General features: G+C 38.0%; 1 long non-coding RNA gene across 1 annotated transcript; it reads right to left on the bottom strand.

Annotated features, from left to right (window-relative positions):
• Positions 1 to 762: 762 nt before the first annotated feature.
• LOC144061684 (uncharacterized) lies at positions 763 to 10,613 on the bottom strand. Its single transcript, XR_013296241.1, has 4 exons — positions 10,498 to 10,613; positions 10,211 to 10,401; positions 2,369 to 2,413; positions 763 to 1,701 (listed from the first exon to the last, which is right to left on the bottom strand). It is a non-coding gene; the product is annotated as an uncharacterized LOC144061684 (long non-coding RNA).
• Positions 10,614 to 11,199: the final 586 nt, after the last annotated feature.

The following is an 11,199-nucleotide window of genomic DNA, read 5'->3' as shown; positions in this document are numbered from 1 at the left end:
TGCTGTTGTGTATAATATTTATGTTTTTATTACACTCAAGGGAAATTCACATATGATCAATAATTGATACTATAAGCAGAAATAAAGGGCCCCAAATTAAACTGTACTTTGGTGTCCCATGGAGGTTTGGGCCAAATTAACATGTCAGCATACGATCATTACAGTATACAGTATGTAAGTAAGACGAAAAACTGTATGGAATTTTCAGGTCACAATTAACTCATTCACTGCCATTGACGGCTATAGACGTCAAAAATTCATTTGAACTATTTCTATTAGCATTTCTTCTACTTTTGTTAACAAGAGTATGAAAACCTAGAAAAAATTATCGTACATTTAAAACAGATGTAAAATTTTTGATTAATCGGGAGTTAACTATTGAAGTCATGCAATTAATTACAATTACATTACAATTTAATCACCTGATGCGGTTAAAAAAAAAAGAGAAAAGATTATTAAAAATTAGGGGCGTCAGGCGATTACATTTTTTAATCATAACTAATCGCATGACTTCACTAGTTAACTCACCATTAATCACAAATTTTATATCTCTTCTAAATGTACAATAAAAAAATTCTAGGTTTTCATACTCTTGTTAACAAAAGTGGAAAAAAAATGATAAACTAATAGAAATAGTTTCAAATACATTTTTGACGTCTGTAGCCATGAATTGCAGTGAATGAGTTAGGAACAAAATTATCACAATTATATGATCACAATATTGTTGAATGAAAAAAAGAAAAGAAATACAGGCTCCAGAAATAATAGCAAACCATTTTATTTGGAAGACAAAACAACAATATACTTTTTTTTTTTTTTTTTACATAAAAAATTATAAACAGCAACAACTGAAGTGAATACATTGACTGCAAAGTGAGAGAATATGACATTCGATGTAAATATACTACAGTACGGGTCTATTGTGAGACTTGCCACAGCCATCGAGATAAACAACCACTGATAGGATATTTCTGGTCCCAACAGCTGAATTCCTGAGCCATGCAGTGCAAACAGGCCCACTCCCGGCCACCAGGGGGTGGATGCCGAGAGTGTAGGATGTTTACACTTCCTGCAACTCAGAGGTCATTGCATTTATTTCAGTGGGAGGTGAACTCATTTCCATCCAAAGAAATTTAGGAACAAACATCCAGGAAGTTGTGCCTGATTTAGTTTCTCTTTTTTGGCAATGTGCAAATAGTTTAATGAGGCATTAGCTGATATGTACAATATTGTCTGCACAAACTGTTTCCTAGTTTTTCCATGAGCACTGAAAACGTGGAGAACTGTTTAAACAAAACCTGCAGGAAGCACGGTATGATGGATGTGGCGGTAAGGTCGTTTGTAATAATGGCACACCTACTTCCTTCCGTCCTTCCTTCCACATCTGTGGTCCTGTGGTGTGTTACACGTCGCGACTAATGGGTGCAGACATCAATCAATATTCAAACTTTCACCGCTGTTTTTGTTTCATCTGTGTTCTTGTGTCTCAAGAGGATGTGGCCGCTCCCATCCACTAGGAACAGACATGTATCGCTGCGTGCAATTTACAAGATTCCGCTTGCCGGTTTGTCTTGGATTTGACTTTTGAAATTCACTTTTGCTTGCTTTGACGGCTTGATATTTCCAAAATAAAACAGCAGGTGGCCTCAGGGTGGACCGATCCTCCTTTGGAGAAAAACTCTTCTCTTTGGTGCATTTGTGCTCAAGACAAGGCAATAAAAGTTTTGGAAGGAAAAAGAATAATATACATGAATGACAATTTCTAGAGTAGTAGGGTAAGATGTTGATCTTAATGTTCATGGTTTGCTAAAAGTGACAAATGATGATAGACACAATAGGAAGAAAGTGGCACGATAAAAACTTTGCCGCCCAGCACGAGCCACTGTTAACATAATCAGGAATAAAATATGTCACGTAAAAAAAAAAAAAAAACAGGTCTGCCACTTAGACAGGGTCTGAGCAGGCATACGTTTAGATCCATTTTCCTCCACTAAATTGTCCAACAATACTCTCCATGCTGCACCGGCATGCCCAGCTTGACAAGAGACCGGTCTGCAAATTGTCACTCACTTGCAGCAAGCCTAAAATCAGGATCCACCGGCATTTGCATATGTCCAGTTAGCCCCCCCCCCCCCTCCCTTCCACAATCAAGTGTCCAACGTCCACAAGATGGTACTAGCAGGTGGCTGCTGCAAACATCCGACTGAAAGCCCCAAGACCCAACACCAGCTTCCAGTCAAGGATGTTTACAGTAGCCCTGACTGCCAAACAACCTGGTGAAAGCTGAGAAGAATATCTTTATGCAGTACAACAAACGTACCGATATTAACACAATATGTGAGAGCAGATATTCCTTGATTCCACTGACCTGGGCTGCTGCTGCTCACCTCCCCTCATGCAGTAGACAAGAGGCCTGAAAGAAACAAGAGAAATTTGTGATAGTTTGTCTTGATGAGCAGAGAACAAAGCACTTAAAACCGCTGCATTACATACAATTTTACACTCACTTTCAATGAACATCCTGTACATGCACTCTATGGACGGTAATAATGAGACTCATAGCAGTGAATTATAATCTAAGTGAAAATAGAAACAATATATTGGGTCGCTACTTTGCACAAAGGTGGAAGGATGCTGTTAACAAAATCCTACTATCACATCAACGTGATCATTGTCTTCTCATAAATGAATACCATGAATTATTAATAACATATTTGAGCAAATTATTTCAGAAGTGTATAACACATTGGGAGCCCTTCACATTCAACAATGCCTAAGAAGTAGCTCTCACTTTCAAAAAGGTTGATGACCACTGATACAGGTAATCAAAAGTCAATTCTTTAGATAAAATGTCCCTTTTAAGATTCTGGGAGGCAATGCTTGTCTCCAGTAGTGAAGCCCCAGACCCTTTTAGTCCTTTAAACAAACAGCCTAAAAAAAAGTGACATACAAATATGTGCCGTGTTACAGTGAAGACCGGTGAAATATTATACAGATTAAATTAAAAAAATAAATAAAAATAAACTGTAAAAGACCAGCACCGTTGTTGATTTCCACTATGGTTCTTCTTCCCTTCACACTGTTGTCCAGTAAGCATCCTGTCAGCATGTGACATTCCACAGCCTTAACTCCCATCCCACACACATACACATGTTTACCATGTAAACACTCCTCAACGTCTGTTTAGCCATCATGCACACTACCACAGCTCAGCAAGCACACACACACACACAAACGCACACAGAGAAATACAATTACATTTCACACGCAAATGATTGTGAAGAACTCCCATTGTGCCCTTTTTGACCTCCACATGAACACACGCAGAAACACACACAGATTGCAGTTTCTGTCTCTATTCTAGACTGTGAAAGCTTTTAAGGATGGTCTACGTCTATCTTCTAGGGACAAACCTCATACACAAGAATCACCAAAATGACATCATGTGTTCTAAGCAAAATGACTACAAATATTTGAAATTCTACTTGCGAAAAAGAGGAACAAAGTTACACCCATATTCTTTTTGACGAAGCAAAATCGAATTTCAGATGCATATACTGTCTAAGCTGTTAAATGTTAAGAAGGCTTGCCGGACTCTTCTCACTCCCTCCTCTGTGTGCTGTGCTGTGTAACTGCCGTCCCTCCCCACTCTGCTCCTTGCAGTCAAGAGAAGATGCCACACAGATTGACCAATCACGTGCAGGCGCTTTCAAGTGAATGACAAAAGCAGCTCCCAATCAGGAGGCTCTCTTAAGGCGTTTCTTTCATGACTGACACATCGTCACTGCTGACCACTTTGTTAGGTCACCATTAAGAACAGTTTTTCCCTGCTTTCATGGGATTCATGATGATAACATTGCTAAATGCTGCTTTTAAATTCTTGTTAAGTAGTAGTATTTATCATGCTCTTTAATTCTACAACTCCATGAACAAACATCAGAAGATGCCATTTAAAGGAAAATTTAGCACGTTTTTAGACAGGGGTGCCCTGTCCATCCCCCTGGGAACTCACGGGCACTCAACTTTTTTTGTCCCTGATGGTCTGAATGCTCTTAACTCCAAGCAGGCCTCTGTGAAAAGTCCTAATAGATGCTTGACAATGCAGTGCAAACATGCCTCAAGAACGCTCGTACTTATTCAACAATATATGTTATTTAAGGCCAATTGCATGAACAGGACAGCATGTACTGTGTATGTGCATGTTCGCAGCAGGTCGTCGGTTTGCTCTCACATGCATAGGACTGGACTCCGTATAACACTTCGGGATACAAATTACTCTATCGCTCACACACAGACACACACACTAAGGTGTCTTGGGGAACAAAGCAAACTTTATCAGAACATTGGATTCGTACATTCCTCAGATTCTTGGCAACCAGCTAATGGAGAATGCAGTAGGGAGGGAGAAAGGGAGAGTGAGAGAGGAAGAGAGACAGAGAGAGAGTGTGTGAGAGGGGAAGGAAAGAGAGAGCAAGCAAGCAGAGGGCCTAACGAGGAAGAAAGCAGGAGTAAAAAATGGGGTGGATGCACTAACTTCTCTTTCCCTCGCAGTATTTGAAGAATTCAATGCAATCTACGGTATGACATAATTTACTGGTGATAGATCAAGTTTTGTAATTTTCTTGCGTCAAAAGTAAATGAGGTGCAAGGCTGTCAATAGATTATTTTTAAAAGTACAATTTGGTGATATTAACTTATTCACTGCCATAAATTCATTTAAAAAAAAGATTATTAAAATTTAGGGGCGACAGGCGATTACATTTCTTAATTGTAATTAATCGCATGACTTCACTACTTAACTCACGATTACTCACAAATTTTTCTATCTGTTATAAATGTACCAAAAAAAATGCTAGGTTTTCATACTCTTAACAAAAGTGGAAAACATTTTAAACTAATAGAAATAGTTTTAATGATTTTTTTTACGTTTATAGACGTCAATTGCAGTGAATGAATTAAAAAAGAAAAGAAAACATTATTAAAAATTTGGGGCGTCAGGTGATTAAAATTCGTAATCATAATTAATCGCATGACTTCACTAGTTAACTCACAATTAATCACACATTTTGTATCTGTTCTAAATGTACACTAAAAAAATTCTAGGTTTTCATACTCTTGTAAATAAAAGTGTAAAAAAAATGTTAAACTACAGAAATAGTTCAAATGAATTTTTGACGTTTATGGCCGTCAATGGCAGTGAATGAGTTAATAAAAAGAATTATACTTACAGATACAATAAACTTACCCTTTAGCTAGTTTAAATATTGTAAAGTTCAGTGCCCTTCATGAACACACTTAAGCAATGACCTGCAGTATGTTTGTTTCCTTTTGTATGGGAAACATGTGAAATACTAAGTGCATGGCTTATCAACCGACATTCATGCTGGATCATGCATGACAAAGTGGCACTTTACAGTTCACGCAATTCATACGTTGTACATTGTTGCTATTGTTCTTTTAGAAGTATTGTAGACGGTGCAATATTTGATGTTGCCCAATATTGTGATAACCTCTTTATGATAACTTGGTAAACACTAGAGCTTTTGCGTAACCGTCACGAAACAGAAACACACTGTAGGCGTCAATGCGATTTCTGTCTTGCACAGTTGCCATTCACTTGCCCAAAAGGTGAATTTAGTCTTCAATGAATACATGTTTTTGCATTATGGGAGGAAGCCATCGTGCCAGGAAAAAGCCCCAGCAACCACAGAAAAAAAAAGGAATAAATGGAAAACATTCTTGCTGTATGATAAATTTAAGTGCACTAGCTGTTGGGCTGAACGATTTCAGAAAAATATTTAATTTATCTGACAGAAATTACAATTTCGATTCGATTCACAATCCCCCGCCCCAACTCAAGCTTCAGGGGAATATTCACTATGTACATTACTATTTACAAATATGAAAGGAACTTACATCAGCGCATCAAAGCATTAAAAGCGATTACAGTACAGCACTCTCATAATGTAAGGAAACTAGCGACGCTGTGTGAGAGGGGCAGTCTTTTAAACTGGTTCAATAAAGCAACAACTACTCCTTACTGTCAATAATATATAAATATGTATGTTTCAAAGTTCAACAAGGGAAGTATCAATTTATTCAACTATGAAAAGCAAATACTTCCTGTTAAGAGGCGATTTTACTTGTTGTGTCTGAAAACATACCATTGGACGGCCATCTCCGGCCTTATGCCGAGACACGGCCATAACCAGACATTTTATCCACAAGCTTAGCTGTCAGACGCGCTAACTTTTGAATGTCAAATAACACTAGTTTCTTTTACACACAGCTGCGACACCTCACAGTTCAGTATAAACTGCACAGAGATGTAAAGAAACTGTTCAAACAAGGAGAACTGAATGATGGCGGACCCAACTGTACTTGCATCTCTGTAAAAGAGACCACTGTCTTCTTTCAAGCAAGGTTGCAGTATTTATGACATTATGTAGCTAGCAAGACTGGGGGAATTCATTCTTGCTATGCTAATGTTAAAAATTACCACAGAGATATGTTTGTTCATGCATCCACCTCTCTTACATGAATGCTACATTGACATAACTAAGAGGGCAAGCAAGCCTGTTGAATGCCATTAATGGGGCAGAATATCGCATGACCTGTAGCTGTGTTTCTGCACCAGAAAAACCTTTGAAATCTCACAGCTCAGTCAGTCACCTAAAGACAGTATAATGAATTATGGCTGCCTGAATTTGATTGACAGTCATTAACGGCAGTCCCGAGGAGAATGCGTGGGAAACTAACTAATGCGCCAATAACACATTGTTTGGAGTTCCCGTTGACATTTAACTATCCCAACCTGTAAAACACTTTCTGCAAACAATTTCCAGTGACAAAGATAGATTACGCAACACTAAACAATCACATGAAATGAGAAAACAAGGTCCGTTTTAATGTTTCACGCTTCAATTTGGGAAGCGCTGAAAATCAACCCGAGACATGCCAAAAAGATTCCCTGGGCTGAAGCTGAACGCTCAAGCGTCACTCACGTCACCTACTGCGTGTAGTCAGAGGTCGAGGGAAACTCACGTCGCTCCAGCTTGCTAGTAACGAGGTTCGCCCTAAGTCAATAATCAGTGATTCACCTCTGTGGCTGCGAATAAGCTAAACTTCTGACCCCAAAAAAAAGTTCTCACAAGATGGAGAAGCCATGCTAATTGCTTGGTTGATCGAGTACACTTTCAATATATTTTGCACTTAACTTGATTAAAAATATAATCAAACTTTTTAATGTCATAATTTCACAAATATTGCAATAAAAAAAATCCTGACTTTTTACCTACTCTATGTTATAGCACTGTTGCTTTTTTTTTTTTTTTTTACATTTCACACAACATCCCAACTTTCAATGGAATTGAATTCTGTACTATCAAACGTAAAGATCATGCAATTTGTTTTCGCACTTAACAAACATGGAGGACAGGCTGCATGTAAAGCAATATTTTGGAATAAATTCAAAAGCTTTCAAAGGGATTTCCACAACATTTAACATTTTGGAAGTGGATTGTCTAATTACTGAACATTGCAAGACGTTCTACAACACCAACGTCAACACACCGTCACCTATGTCATAAACACTGGCACTTTGCTTTTTTACTAAGCAGTAATTGGTAACTTGAGTACGTGGATTCTTTGAGAGTCACGCAGAACCTCCATTCTGCTGGTTACAGCTCAGCTTAGTGGGTTTTACATTTACAGGCTTCCGGGAAAGGCCTTGATGTCAACAGCATGACTTTCCACGATTAAGCCTGAGGGTATGCAAGAGCATTGTGAGTCCCCATACACTTCTACTTATGTTTAAAAAGTGAGAGAGAAAAAACTCAGTTACAGCGCTTTCATCTATTTTTTTTTTTTACTTTCCTTAGTTATTTAATGGTCTTTTCACTAATTATGGGTTGATATTGTTAATTTATTACTCCAAATAAGAACAGCAAAATAACAGCAGCTGTCCAAACTCCCAATATGATCAAATAAATAAAAATCCTGCAACTAGCATTGACCTTTGTAAGATTTCTTAAAAGTTTCCATTCTTTATCAGCAAGAAGCCTCCTTTCTTCCTTCACTCAGCTTTCTACCCCTGACAAGTTGACCTTGTACATCAGTCCATATCAGCAATTTAACAGACCACCGGATATTCCGAACAGCTTCCTGAATACTAACGGAGCTGCTGGTCTGTGAAACCAAAACTTTGATTATTAACATTGTTAACTCATAAAGTATTGCAAAGCAGGTTAATGTTCCTGAACTTCCTTGACAACCTATGGGTAGCTTGCAGAAAAAGCTTCCTGTGTCTCCCTGAACATTCAATATTATAAAGTGAGGTTAGTATAGTAAAGTAAAACAGTAATCTTTGTTTTTAATTTAGGTTTTACCTTTTTAACGCAAAAAGGAAACATGCCTGTACATTAAAAGCGATACTGGAACTACAAGGTGATTTGCTGCTTTTAGATTAGGTTATGCTTAATGCGTGAACGCTCCTTGCGGAAATGAGACATGCAGAATCCAGCGAGCAGACCGTTTGTAGCTTTCATACGGCTGTGGTTGATATTCTCCAAGACTATAGGGGGCAGTGAAGAGAGTGTCTATGGCATATGAACAACACTTCACCACAACACAAGTAGAAAATAATTATTTTTCTTTTTCAATAAAACTATCGACATCAACTGGGGTGAATTGTCTACATACTTTCAACAAAATAAAGGAAATCAAAGAATTGGAAAGGAGAAAACACTATTGTTTACAACAGCGTTTGCTCATCCGCCATATTTTTCCGTGCAGACCATCAGCTTAAAAATTCTCATAGGTGCACAGTGCGGAAAATGGGGGCAATGCGGACGCCGCATGGAAGGGCGTGGTTGCTGAAATGAACTCATTTCCCCACTTGGAGCAGTGCGGACTTTGCGGCTGCGTCAAGCATAAACCAAGCTTAAGACTGAACACAAAAAAACAGGTTAGAAACATAGAGACTATAAATGAGAGATCCATTTCAGATAACTGCCCCTTTCTGAGCTAATGTTCACGTGCACCATTACAATCCAGATCAATCCTTTATTTCAATTGTGAGATCTCTTTATTGAGCTCCAGATAACCTCCAACTTATTGTACCTGAGAGCATCACTGCCGACTATTGGCTGTTCAATATGAAGATAAATGTTTTATGTTTTTAACTGTTTTTATCAATTATTAAAATAAAAGTTACAAACATACATAATATGTACAGTATGCACCTCTTGAGAGATTAAATGTGACAATCTTCTCTTCCGATACAGAAGCTTTCACACACAAAAATGTGGAATGTATCATGGCACTGAATGTCTTTTGCGTCTTTTAACTTGTCTCCAATGTGCAATAATTAGCAGTGCTTATTCATTATATTTTTAGGCTGTAAATAATGCAACTGAAATACAAATCACCGTGTTACCCTTTTCATTCTCCCTGGCAAATACACTCTGGGATGGGCTGAGAAGTCAGGAAGTGACTCTTGTCATCTCCATGGCAACGCTGAGGTCAACTCAGCAAGGCCGGAGACCCCTCCTCAAACATAGAGGCCCCTGAGCACTGGATCAACACAAACAACTCAGCGCGTGCACACACACACGCACACACACGAAGTCTATCTGTAATTTGCAGATTGCAGTGAAGTTAAGAAGTGCCAGTGAGCATTACCAGTACACCACATGAAGATTGAAAGCAATGTGACTAACAGAACTTCAGAAATTATGGTTATGAATGACGTTGTTCAGCTGAACAAAATCTGAAATTGTGTAACTGTTCCAAGGAGACAGATGATTAGTTCTCTTGACTGGGCTAAAGTCAGGTCTTTTGGGGATTATACTAAACTTCCCTCAATGCTACTTTCAAGCTCTTATTCGGCTGGGAACCAAAGCGTTCATCGTCCCATGGGAGGCAAGAGAAGAGGCGGCGTTGACTGATTTGCTTCTTTAAATTAACACGCAGAAACAACCAATAACAAAGAAATTACGAATGTACTTTGCAAAATGTATATTACAGTTCGTCCTATCACTCCTGTCTTTAAAAGGAATTTAAGGGGACTCTAAAAAACAGTTGAATGCTGTAAATACAACGTGACCGTGTACATAACATGAACAAAGACGTGAAATCAAACTTCTGTTTTGTTTCTCAACAAGCAATGAAACAATGTCAAGTATCAATTGCGGAGGTAACGTTTACTCACCATGACTACTTCACCACCGACAACAGTTGGGACAGTGGAGCAGCTTTCCTTCAGTGCACATAACGGGTATTTCCCATTTCTTTAAAATGGTGATTTGAAATGTATACTAACGTAAAGACGCCTTTGAAGGTTCAAAATCAAACTTCAGCCTTCTGTCAAAGCTGTCGGTCACTTGTCCTTCTACGACTCCTCTGTAGAAAGATGAACTGAGTGTTAATCGTCGCGTATTTAAGTTGAATCGTCGACTAATACTACTACTTTAAAACGGTTTTTACATCACGACTTACCCTAAGCCAACTTCTTATAAGAAACCGTGTCGTCTAAACGGCCAAAGGTTTATGTTGGTGCAAGAGTGGACAGAGTCCTGCCCCTTCTTCTTTTCTACCGGTGTCTCTATCGTTCTTTGCACAATTAGCACATTAGCCTCAAAGCTACTCATTTTCCGGTTATTGTCAAAATAAAATATATTTGCTTTTATAAATTGGACGACAAAACGATGTGAATCAAGGGAACTTCATTCAATTATCTAATCGCCATGATTATAACCAGCTATTAAAATGTAATACAGCAGGCATATGTGATAAAAGTTCTTATACATATCACTTTTATTTTTAAATCAATGTGCCGTTACAGTTTCCGATGACGAGTTGTATTTAACTTGATACTACTTCCTGCGGGACTGTCTCGCGAAAATAAAATGAACGCAACATACAGTATAATGGTAATACTCTCGTCATAATCATTTAAAATAATATTAATAATAATAATGACGATTCAATCTAAATAGTATTAGTGTTTTTAGAACTGAATGACAGAATTTCAAGACATTTTAGTCGATAAATTTGAGTCTGCTATAAATCAGGAACCATAAAAAACAATATTCTTAATGTCTTATGACTAAAGACTGTAATTTATTATGTGCTCGATCTGAAATTTTTCAAAAATGAATGATTTGTCTTGAATAAGTGTCAGTTAATGTAATTGGGCTA

This window comes from Vanacampus margaritifer, chromosome 12 (genome assembly GCF_051991255.1).
Source record: "Vanacampus margaritifer isolate UIUO_Vmar chromosome 12, RoL_Vmar_1.0, whole genome shotgun sequence".
Classification (NCBI taxonomy): Eukaryota; Metazoa; Chordata; class Actinopteri; order Syngnathiformes; family Syngnathidae; genus Vanacampus; species Vanacampus margaritifer.
The sequence above is the reverse complement of the archived record's forward strand: the minus strand, read 5'-3'. Positions and strand labels throughout refer to the sequence as shown.